This window comes from Cyprinodon variegatus, unplaced genomic scaffold (genome assembly GCF_000732505.1).
Source record: "Cyprinodon variegatus isolate N-32 unplaced genomic scaffold, C_variegatus-1.0 Scaffold57, whole genome shotgun sequence".
Lineage (NCBI taxonomy): Eukaryota > Metazoa > Chordata > Actinopteri > Cyprinodontiformes > Cyprinodontidae > Cyprinodon > Cyprinodon variegatus.
In genome coordinates this window covers 1,154,135-1,166,048 of record NW_015150510.1, presented here as the reverse complement: position 1 = coordinate 1,166,048, position 11,914 = coordinate 1,154,135, and the positions used below count along the sequence as shown (strand labels likewise).

The 11,914-nt window shown below is 38.9% G+C and overlaps 1 pseudogene; it reads right to left on the bottom strand.

Annotated features, from left to right (window-relative positions):
• The window catches only part of LOC107082607, a 40,466-nt pseudogene that overhangs the window by 2,716 nt on the left and 25,836 nt on the right, over positions 1 to 11,914 (bottom strand).

Below are 11,914 nucleotides of genomic sequence, written 5' to 3'. Positions count from 1 at the left end.
ATTCCTTTAAGGTGATAATTGTCTTAATGTGGCTGTTAAAATTCAGGTCAGAGTCCATGACTACACCAAGATTTCTGGCTTCGTCTGTTGTTTTTAACATTGTTGTTTGAAGCTGAGCTCAGACTTTTAAGCGTTCCTCTTTTGCTCCAAAAACAACCACCTCAGTTTTTCCCTCATTTAATTTCAGAAAGTTCTGGCACATCCAGACATTAATTTGTTTCATGTACTTTTTGTATTGGACTATAGTCCCCTGGCGATTAGAGTTGTATGCAAGATTCTTCAGGATTTTTGTTGCCGCATAGAATGGACTACAACAGTAGTCCTTACTCAGCACCACCTTGCCATCAGTGCAAGTCACCCTCTAGCTCACAGTTTGAGTTTGTAGTTCAGGCATCCCTAAAGTCGGTCCTTGAGGGCCGCTGTCCTGCAGGTTTTAGAGGTTTCCCTGCTTTAGCACGACTTTGGTAATGCCTGTTATATTTGTTGTCCAGAGAAGGTTATCACATTTAATCTCTCTGTTTGATCCACTGATTCCACAAAGTTAGTGAATTGCTAGACACAGCTGTTTAAAATGTCTGCTGCTGAAACCTTTATCTAAAGTCCCTCTGGATGCAATATGTTGTGAGAGATCTCCATTTGGACAAAGCTCCATCACCACATACACCTAAAGTTTTTCCTATGACCTATGTTTTTCCTTGCAGTCACATTTTTAAAAAGGGAACAACAGTTTTTTTTTTCATTGTAAAGATTCAGGTGATTTGTTTTTGAAAGGCTTTAGTTTTATAATAATTCAATAATTAATAATTTTTCCCACCATTGTGGTTACATAAATTTACTATATATGCACCATGTTCTTTACAGAGTAAAATAGCATTTTTAATAAAGAGTGAGAGAAAATGAAAAAATATGGGCTATACTGCAGCTTCATAAATTATAATAGCATCTGTTGCTGTCCAATGGCAGTCCCTCATGTTGTTCCCAAAGAGAGACTGATTTGGCTGTTGGCAGAAATTAATTGTGAGGCAATAAAGGCCTTCATTAAATCTCCTAGGCTTTACTCGTGCCTGATCAGTTGTGTGTATGAAGTCAGAATTCTAACAAAGTGGACACACAAACTAAATGTCAAGATGTTAAAAATTGTTTAATTAATCAAAGTACATAAAGTCAAACCGCTCTCTAGCTTGCAAGGACAGAACAGAGAAGATAATCCGAGCATCCAGTGCATTGGAAATCCAAAGCATTTTGACCACAGTTGACCGAGTGCATACATTTTGGCATTTATGGAAGGGTTATTGATGCCCAAAATGCATTTGGTGGAACACACTGTAAGAGAACAGTTATTAACCATTAAGATGCTTTGCTAATGTTATCAGCTGCAATTAGGAACAAAGCAGCACTGTGGAGGTGACGTTTCTAGATGGTTTACTTTCTCCCTGTGTTTACCATTTGACTAGTGCAAAGCTTGCATTAGTAGGAGCAAGAAGGGATTTGTGTAGAACTGGGTTGAGTTCTTCGTTATCAATTTGGGATGGCTGCCATTAAAGGTATACCTTACTATGCAACCGGTGTTGATTTTCCAGCGAGGCTCCCCCCAGAGGGCGAAAGTAAAAGTGAACTGTCGTAAATATGCTCAGCTGTTCTCCTGGTTTCTCAGTCAAGCCAGGCGCGGTTGTTTTGAGCTTAGCAGACAGGTGAACGCAACAAATCGCCATGTCTACTGCGCTAAGTGACTATTTTGTTCCAATTTTCAAGTTTGAAAATGTTGCATATTTTCATACATTATTTGTTATGCATGTGTCTAAATAACAAAGATTGTAGTTAGCCAAGCTCTCGCCGTAAAGCAAGACCGACTCTCGCGATGCACGAGACTTCTGAGCCTGTGGGTGCGGGCCGAGGGCTCCTGCAATTGCAAGTACGGTATTTCCCCTACAGACCACCAGGGCGGCCGAGAAAACCTTTGTTCGATCTGAAATGACTCATTTAATCATCCAAAACGTTATGGAACAAATTCATTAACTGAAAAATGTTGCATAGTATGCCTTTAAGTCTGTTCATGAAAAGGAGGGACGTTTAGTACAATAGTTCTAGCCCCGTAATGCCCCGGCAAGGTCCTTTTGACTCTCGTCATTCCTACATGTCTCGAACCAAAAAAAAAAAACTGCTGGCATGTCATTGGTCCTGGTTGCTATAAGCCAGACATATTAGCGTGAGTCTGTCAAGATGGATTTGTTGTAAGACTGAAAACTCAGATCTTGTGACGACCCGGGTTGCAGCGCAAGGTTAAGGACAATATCAAGACGAGATGGAAATGCTGCTAGAACCATAAAGACAGAAAGGCCAATATGGGGTTTAACTTCTTCGCTCCTAGGGTCCATTTCATGAAGCAGTTTTAACAAACTCAGATTCAAATCTGCAACTCTGAATTGATCTAGCCTAAGGTCGGGAACTCTGAGCTTTTGGTTTCACAACAGCCGCTATGAATTAGTTCAATCAACTCTAAGTAGGTCTACTCTGAGTTGAGCACGTGCGGGACAAAAATTTGAAAAGACATCATCAGTGGAGCCACGAATCAATGAGTCACCACGATAAGCTGTGGGAACCATTGGTGTTACTTTTTACTTTAAATGAGATTTATGAGGGATTTTACCGAAAAATTATGGACAGTATGCAAATGCAGACATATTCTGTGTGTTCCCTATCTTTGTCGTAGCCAATGATCTCTATTTATTCACAAAAAAACTAAAGTCACTTGCCGCCATGTGTATATATATATATATATCCTCCAGCTCCTTTGAGTTCCCTCAAAGGAGCTGGAGGAGGTGTCTGTGGAGAGGGAAGTCTGGGAGTTCTGCTGAGGCTGCTGCCCCCGTAATCTGGTCCCGGATAAGTGGCAGATGAAGGGCACAAGCACAGGGGTGGAAAATTTGATCTAATAATCTTATTTACTGTATATAAGAAGAGATACTCTGTGAAAATGTGATTTCAGTGTTTGCTTAAAGATGACTTTTGTGTAATTTTTGTGTAAAATGGTTAAGAGAAAAGAATAGTCTAAAAACACTACAGTTATGTGTTTTTATATTTGCATAAAACGAAAACAAGTGGTAAGGAATTCTTCAAATGACTGCACCCAGAGGCACAACAAGACTGGGAAGGAAGGCTGTTAAATATTTTCACCTAGTTTCATGGATTCATGGAACGACCACAACTGCAAAGGTATGAAAAAGCGAATGGGAGATATGACTGTACCCCCCGCGGCGACAGCTTTATTTGTGTGGGAACACTTTGGATTCTAAGACACAGTCCCAGATCTGATGTTAAAAGCAATAAATCTGGATGCAAAAATGTAAAAAGAATTGAATGGATACAGACAGAATCCTAACCAAGGCATGGAACCTGTAAATGGAAATATTATGCTACCATGTACATAAAAACTGCTGTGAGATTATAAATCCTAAATGCAGAGGCTTACAAATGATTTGGGCTTGTGCAAAATGTAAAATGACAACCGGCACAGACTCTAACCCAGGCCTCTAGACCTACACTGACCTGCAAGGACCTGATGTTGTGATCTCTATTCTTCACCAGTTTCGATTTGTCATTCATTTGGGTCAGCATGACCTTGACCAAACATTATTGCAGAAAAAGACAGTAAATGTGAGGGATGGAGAAATCGGGGAGGGGAGATTGAGGAATCAAAGTAGTATAGTGGGCAGATTCTGAAAGCCTTATCCTTTGTGGACTTTTGTTGAAATCAGCAGCTGGAACCTCCATGAATAAAAGTTTATATATATACTAAATTAGATACTTTGATTAAGCCTGACAAATTATGATTAATTGCATGACTCTGTCTCATCATAACAAATCAGTTCAGAAATTAATTGCCAGTTGTTTCAACTTTTTAACCTCATAAAATGCTTTTGAAATGATAGATGTTGAATCTATAAATGCTGTGTAAAGGCATAATTTCACAAAGCCTACTCCTACTAGACAGCTTTGAATCTGCTAGTTTTTTTTTATACTGTTGTTTTTTCATAACACTGTACTACTGTAGGTGGCTAAATATGCATGTAAAATCTATCCGCCGCAGGTGATTTCCAGTTGATCAGATTTGCCCTAAATAACAGTAGATAACTGAATATGGAAGGTGGATCAGAAGATGCTTCAAATTTTTGTCTGGGGAAGCATATATTTTAATTGATATAGGTTACTTTTCAAAAATATTTCAGCAATATCTGTCATTTTAACAGGAATGCATATGTTCAATATTCATTCTCTATTGGGAAAAGTCATTTTCTAAGGTGTGTTTGTCAGGTTTCTGTTTCTGTTATGTTTTTCTTTTGAGTATCCAGTTTTGCTTTGCTCCTTGTTTTCTAGTTTTAGTGGGTTAATTCTTAGTTTACTGAGTTATTTGATTCTTTTCTCAGTTACTGTCTTAGTCTTGGTTCTGTTATCTTTTCTTTTTAGTGTTCAGTCTTTTTTTTACTCCTTGTTTTCTGGTGTTAGTGGTTTTATTTTTATTTTGCTGTGTTCTTTGTTTTTTTTTTTACAGTTACTGTCCTTGTCTGGGTTCTGTTATATTTTTTTTGAGTGTTTAGTTTTCTTTTCTCCATGTTTTATAGTCCTGGCAGGTTTCTATTTGTTGCTCTCTGCTGCCCTCTTATGTTCTCATTCTTCCCTAGATCTTTCCCTCTCTTGTTCTGTGCACACCTGCTCCCAGTTTCCGCTTTAGCCCTCTCTTTGTCTCTGTCTCCTTTAAAAGCCCTCTCTCTTCAATTCCCCTTTGCTGGGTTCTCGTCATAAACCGTCTAACTTCGTCAAACTTCCTCCAACTCAGTCTTCCTGAGTCTTCCTCGTTGTGATAGTGATTTCAATGGTGTCTCTATCATTTCTGGTTAGTTTTGACTTGTTTTTATATTTGATTCTTTTTGGATTTTTGAACTCCTGGTTTCATGTTAGTTTGGACTTTGCTTTCATTATTGGATTTTTGGATAACCTGCCTCTGTTTTCAGTTTCCCTTTCATTAAATCTAAAGAAATTCACCTCTGCCTTCCTGCCACTGCTTTTCGGTCAACAATCCATAACCAAATCCTGATGGTGTTATGTTGAAGCATTAGCTTATCTATAGTTCAGAGCATACAGTTAGATACGCTCATCAGGGTGGCCAGCTCTGTGATTGGATGCTGCCTAAATCCAGTGCAGGAGGTAGGAGACAGAAGGACTCTAGCTGAATTAACATCACTGTTGGACAATGTCTTAAACCCCATGAATAAAGCTTTCACTGGACTGGAGAACTCCTTCAGTGACATAATGCTGCATATGAATTGGACAAAGAAGCCTTACTGCAAATCCTTCCTACCAGCAGCTGTGAGATTTTATAACCATCATTACTCCCACAAGCTCAAAAAGTGTTTACCTACATGCAGATATTTTGCTCTCTACTAACAACATCTCTGCTGCTGCTGCTGCTAATAAAGGAATTTACAATTCCATCAACTTGACAGAAAAAAAATGAGTGTGTTGACATTTTATGTAAAATTATGCATCATCATCTCAAGTGACTGCTTATTGGAAATTATTTTGATGCATACAGCATTTCTTAAGTGCAAATAGCTGTGGTGAATAGTTTTCTTTTGCACTTCTTTTTCATAAAAAGTTTCTGTGTTGTTTCCTTTGTCGATTTCATTCATGATTTTGGCACAGGACATTTCTAAGTTTAAATGTCCTGTGCCTATGTGTTTTGGCACTGAACACCTTGTATAAACATTTGAAAGAAGAGTTTCAGTTTGCCCATATGCAGCTGACAGATTGGGGGACATTGTCCTTTCTCTTTTAGTGTTGCATGAGTTTTCTGTCTCCTTTGGAGTTTATTTCAACAGACAGACAGGATATAAAATGTCTTCCTCCATGGGTTGCCATTGATTGAATTTACTGCATGGCTCTTGGTCAAATCGCACTTGCAGCATTCAAGATAGATCAGTTTATTTTCAGTGAGCAAAAGTCTGAGTCTGCTAGTAAAATTCTAATGAGGCTGTAAATGCCATCTGCTTGCTCCCTTCCCTGTAAAAACTCATTTTAAAAATATGTCACTGCTCGTTTAAATTGAAATTTGATTGGCAAATATTGATGTCGTTTCATATCAAGCAGATCTCATAACATAAAATGAAATAACTTTATACGAAAGGTTGCAGATTCACAATGAATGTTCCAAAAATATTCCCAATTGACACGGATTTTATGTCTCAGTATGTGATAGTGGCAAAAAAAAAACCCATCTTCATGCATCTCATTACATTTTCCTTTGATATTCAATATGTTAGGATTTGAACACTCTAGACTTGGCCTAAAAACTTGAAGAAAGCAGGAGCTGATGGAGGACATTGCCAGCCTGCGGACTTCCATCCTAGAGGTCCTCATAAGACGTGATACATGTTGCTGAATTTTACACCACTCTCACATTTCAGCTTTGCTGCCAGTTTAGACTTGTATAAAGACAATTTGAAAGAGAAATACCCAATTACATTTTCTCAATGCTCACAGATACTGACAACCTAATGAACCTAAAAACAAAAATAAAAAAGACCCTTAGCAACAGCATAAACTAGATGATAATGGCTAAATCTGGATAGCTTCAATCTGTGAGGACACTTCAGCCACGGTGGGACATCCTGAGTGTCCACGAAGGAGTAAAAACCAGGAGGGGCAGGAAACTCCATTTTAATGGCAATGGCAAGGGCTCAAACATGTAGTCTGTAAGCCTTCTGCCATGATTAACTAAAGATGAGACCCAAATGCAGAGAAACCATTACAGAGAGACCTTGGGAAAAGGTTTAACAGGTTTTATTGAAGAGATAATGCAAGAGCAGTGTTGCTCTGAACTCTGCTCAACCGGAACTGAAAAGTGAGGGGGAGGCACAGCGATTAGTTCAGGCTCAGTGGGAAATTTCATTCGTGGACTTGGAGAAGAGGATCCGATTGCTGACTCACGTTTCCAGAGAAGCTGTTGAATCTTAGACTCCAGTCTGTATGCTGTTGTTCCAGTGTTTGTCTGATTCGGTGGAGGGCGGAACAGGGTTTACCCAGAATGCAGTGGCTTGTAGGTGAACGGAGAAACTGACTCAGATTTGCTGCGGTACTTGAACGGGTCGTAGTGGAGATGATTCCCTTGTTCAGTGTGTAAATTGAACGTCCTCTTTGGGAAAGTGGATCCAAACCTCCAGTTTGAATCCCCAGCTCAGTTTGAGGCTCAGTTGATCCTTCCAGGGAGTGAAGGTCCAAAAGATCCAGTTTGCAGGATAACTTCCTGCCGAGAGGCAAAGACAAAAAACAATGTTTAAACTCAGGTAGAAAAGAACTCAGTCTTACTCAGCAAAAACTCAGCTTGGCTAGAGTACCCAAAACTGGCAATCAGCAGCTTAATAGCACTCTGTTAACCAGGTAACCATCAGCAGGTGTGTGAGGAGGCGGACCAGAACCAGGCGCCTCCTGTTGGAGGAAGGGAGACAAACACAAAAAAACAAATACACAGACTGGAGCCCTGTCACCTTCTACACCAAGCCAAACTTTTGCCGCCGTGGCGTTCTCTTCCACAACATCTTCGTCCCCGCTTTCCTCCTCTAAATAAAAAATGTATGATGGAGGAGACTCATCCACGATCTCCGACACAAAACTCTCCTCCTCTTGCATGTTTCCGCTGTCCATAGCGTTCCTTGACAGTGTCATTGCTAAGTGCTACTTGTTCCTAGAGAAATTTCCATTTTGAAAGCTACTAGCACTAAGGCCCCATCCACACGAAGTCAAAACGAACACAAAACGCTAATATTTTCCAAAACGTTTGTCGTAAAGACGGAGACGTAAAATAAATGTGATCGACCACACGAATGCATGAAAACGCTGCAAAATGTATGCCAGGCCTGTAAGTGGCGCCAAAGCAAAAATAGGCGAAAACAGGCAACGAAATGTTGGGCATGCGCACTAATATTTATACAACAACCAAACCGGAAAACCAGAAGATGGCCCTGCGGGTCCATTTTCATGGTTCAGTCAAATTGAGGTGATGAACTATGTCGTCTATATTGCTCTGTTCTTCCTGGAGATATTCCAGAAGAAGAAGATTCTGTTGTAAGGTCGACAGCAGGGTGAGTAGCATGAGCAGCAACCATTCAACACAGTACGGCACCATTGTTGTTGTGATACTGTGTCGTGCATGCGTGTTTAGAGGCGACGCTATGACGCATGCGTGTAAAAAAAAAAAAATGCGGTCAGACCTTAAAGATGGAAACGCGAAAACGGCGTTTCAAAATCTTCCCACTCTGAAGGCTTAATAAAAAAAAGATCGTTTTCAGACCCCGAAACGCCGGCTTTAGGCCAGGGTTTGACTTCGTGTGGACGGGGCCTAAGTTGCTGACTGGTTAGCAAGATGCTTTTCCGAGATACCGCATCAATCATGCTTGCTGTCACAACAATCCCGCCCCCTTGATAATCGACCGATCACATTGACTTTCAATCACTCGTGTAAAGTCGGGCACCACTTGGGAAAATTCGAAAATGCAACGGTTGGAACAGCAGCTTCCCTATGCCTAACATGTGACCAAAGTTATCCAGTTTTAGTGAAGGTCTAAAACAAAAAAAATTAAAAAATGTTGGTTGAACTCTGAGATTTAAGAAATGTACCTAAACAATTTCATCGTTATCAAAATGGTTAGCAAACAGAAATCATTTATGAAATTTTAACCGTCCTAAAACACAAACATTTTAGTTGGATTAAGAGCATCTATTTTAACTCAAAAAGCGTAAGCACTTGAATGCCTGTTTTAGCTGTATGCCGCTGAGAAACTGAGTAAGGGTGCATGACTTATTTTAGTGCATAGTAAAATCTCATGTAAATTGGTGAACATTTTAATAATGACTACAATAATATTGATGCTTTACTGTGATAGACTCACTAATTACCATAAAACACTTACGGTAAAACACACTCATAAATCCTTCCTTTGTTGTTTCCCTCCTGATTTCACTGTATTGTTTTTAAGTGACATAATTTGGCTTCAAACCTGTCTTTCTTATTTCAGAACTAAATTTGTGTTCTGATTTTAATAAGGATCTGATTGAACCATGTTGTACACATCCATCTAGTGAGTTTGCAGTTGCCATGGGAGAAGCATATGCTGTTGCAGAGGGATTGCTGTCAGTGGGACTGTTCTCTCCAAATTTCTAGAAGCTGTGGAGACATATTTCACAAAAAAATCCCAATCTTACTTAGAGAAAATATGGCTCAGGCATGACAAATTTGACAGTAATGAGGATACAGCTGTGCATATAAATGCAATATTTGATTTGTTACCTTAACCAGGTTTTTCCCCCAGTAATATGCTTTATTGTTTGCATGTAAATGTGGTCATTATCTTGAAAGTTAGTTTGCATACCTGACAGTTTTGTATAGTTGTTTTTCTGCCTTAAATAACCTGTGGGTAATTAAAAATTGGAGTGGAAAGAATAATCAAAGAACCATTTTTTTTTTAAGATCATCAATAAATTAACCATCTTGTTGGCATTGTCAGACAAAATATTGTGCCCTGACAAGCAGGATTGAGATTGCTCACTTGTGCCTCTGCACATGAATTCAACCTGTACAAAACATTAAGACGTGTGAATTTTATTACCATCTGCTCCACCGTTTCACGGCGATATAAAATGTGGCAACAACCCTCATCCATATAAACATGTCCTCATCAGGTATTCCTCCGGTGCAGGATTAGGTGTTAACTTCCAAGACCATGAGGTAAATTCCACCCTAGCTGTCTCTGCTCGTGGTCTTGCCCATATAATGTTAATTCAGTTATTGCGTTGGCATTAACTGCAGCGCAGCTTCGATTCGTCACGGGGCAGAGAGCCAAAAATTCATCTTCAACTGATGTAACCCTCCCTTCTGAGAAATGAGTCCTTACTAGAAGTTTTTCTTTTTTGACCCACTTTTTTGAATAGTTGTTTGATGCTTGTTGAATAAGTGACATTGGGTAGATGGATGCAACCATCAGTCACACGTTGAAATTAAACTAGGCCACTGCCCACATAAGCCCCGCACTCATAAAGTTGCCATTTTATGCAACAGAAACTGGACATTTAAATTTCACCCATGTGATAAATTGTGGACAAGGAAGAGTGTGTGTACGTGTGTGTTTGTATGGTTATTTTCATACAGAACACATATTTTAGTGGTCAAGTCAGGTGAAGGGTACTTTTCTTTTCTTTAAGAAAAACCTGTAGTCTGTTGAGTGCGCTCTGCTGAGTGGATCAGGGCTACAGAAACTTTGATGGATAGACAAAGACATAAAAACAAGGTCTTTCGTTGTTTTTTTTTTTCCTGTCACCTCACACAGTTACAGCATTGGAACATGTTGACATGGTGTCAGGTAAAGCCAGTCAACTGTGATAAATGACACTGTTGAGTCGAAAAGCAAAACTGCCTTTTTTCTTTGTGCTAATTTAACACTTTGACATTGATATCTGTCACTTGCTCAGGGGGATGAAATATTGTGCATAAATAAGTTATTTATCACAATGAACTGAACGACGCAAGGGAAGCGGGTCAGGATGACCAAAACATTGTCATTAAACTCTATTTGCACATTTATAGCGCTTTGCAAATTATTTGTATATTTTGAACTATAGCCTAACCAATATAGAATTTTGAAGGCTGATACCAATATAGATATTGGGTGATTTAAAAAATGATATCCGATATACTGACCAATATCAGATATCGGCTGATAACCAATATGTATCGGCCAGCATTTAAAAAAAAAAACTAATACGGACATACACAGTATATGCAATGTCCAACTAAAGTCCAAGTCAAATTCTCATAATAATAAAAAAATATGATTAAAGACAAAAACAAAAAATAGAACTATGGAATTAAAATAAGCTACTTGTGGAATTTGTGTAGTTTTTTTCGCTTTGCTGGTCCTGGAGCCCTGATCAACATTTAGTGTATTTTGCTAATTAGATTTCAATTCCACAGGTGAGCTTTTAAAAATAAAAACAACTGGCTGCATACAGCCATACAGTGTGTTCATCTGATTTATTTTATGACTCTTTAACCAAAACATCTCAGAAATATAAATGTGTCAGATTTACAAGCAACTGAAAGTTCCCTCCTCCACTTACAAGGGACTAAACTGGATTTACCTAGCAGCTTTTAAAACATCCAAAGCAGGATTACAATTAAATACATGAGTTTGACCCTTTTTTTAAATGTATTTGATGAAAACTTTAACTTCTGAATTTATGAGCCCCGGTACAGCAAGCATGTCTGCATGTAGTGGGACACAATATACAGCGGTTAAAATAAGTATTGAACTTTCCACCATACAGTATTTATCAGTAAATATATTTCTAGAGGTGCTATTGACATGACATTTTCACCAGATATCCGTACAAGCCACACAATCCAGACATACAAAGAAATCAAACCATAGATGTCTAGAAATTATGTTATGTGTGATAATGTTAAATGGCACAGGGAAACAGTATTGAACACCTGCAAAAAGGCGCAGAAAGCCAAGATACCAGCTGAAATCTCTCAGTAATTAGAAAGCAACCCTGACACTTGTCAGTGCTAATTAATATCAGCTGGTTCAGTCCCAAATGATGGCCTATAAATAGATGTCTATGGTATCAAATAAGAAACATCTCATGATGGGTAAAGGTAAAGAGCTTTCTCAAGACCTTTGCAACCTTAATGATGGCATTGGTTACTGAAGGATATTTAAACTTCTAAATGTTCCAGTGAGCACTGTGGGAACATAATCTGGAAATTGAAGGAACATAATTTCACCCTAAACTGACCACGACCAGGTGCTCCTGTGAAGATTTCTGACAGGGGAGTGAAAAGAACGATCAGAACAATTGTCAA